The following is a 657-nucleotide window of genomic DNA, read 5'->3' as shown; positions in this document are numbered from 1 at the left end:
CCAGATGCATCTAATCCTTCTCTCATAATTAATCATAATCTCAGAACAAAGGGTCGTATATTTAAGAAAGAGATGAGGAGGAATTCATTCTCTCATAGGATAGTAAATCTGTGGAATTCTTTACCACAGAGGGCTGTCGAAGCTGGAGTCATTCAGCATATTTAAGGCTGAGATAGATTTTTAATCGGTAAGGGAATCGAGGGTTTAAGGAATAAAAGCAGGAGAATGAGTTGAGGATCATCAAATCAACCATGGGCTCATTAAATGGCAGATCAGACTTGATGGGCTGAATGTGAGTAAGTGGTCGGGTACAGTTACAATGTTTAAAAGACACTTCCGTAAGTAGATGAATAGGAAAGGTACAGAGAGATATGGGCCAGGAGCAGGCAGGTGGGACTAGTTATGTTTAGGATTACGTTTGCCATGGACTGGTTGGACCGAAGGGTCTGTTTCTGTACTGGATGAGGTAAAAACAATGACTGCAGATGCTGGAACCCAGATTCTAGATCAGTGGTGCTGGAAGAGCACAGCAATTCAGGCAGCATCCGAGGACAGGCAAAATCGACGTTTCGGGCAAAAGCCCTTCATCAGGAATAAAGGCAGAGAGCCTGAAGCATGGAGAGATAAGCTAGAGGAGGGGGGGGGTGGGGAGAGAGT

The sequence above is a fragment of the Chiloscyllium plagiosum genome, chromosome 39 (genome assembly GCF_004010195.1).
Source record: "Chiloscyllium plagiosum isolate BGI_BamShark_2017 chromosome 39, ASM401019v2, whole genome shotgun sequence".
Classification (NCBI taxonomy): domain Eukaryota; kingdom Metazoa; phylum Chordata; class Chondrichthyes; order Orectolobiformes; family Hemiscylliidae; genus Chiloscyllium; species Chiloscyllium plagiosum.
The sequence above is the reverse complement of the archived record's forward strand: the minus strand, read 5'-3'. Positions refer to the sequence as shown.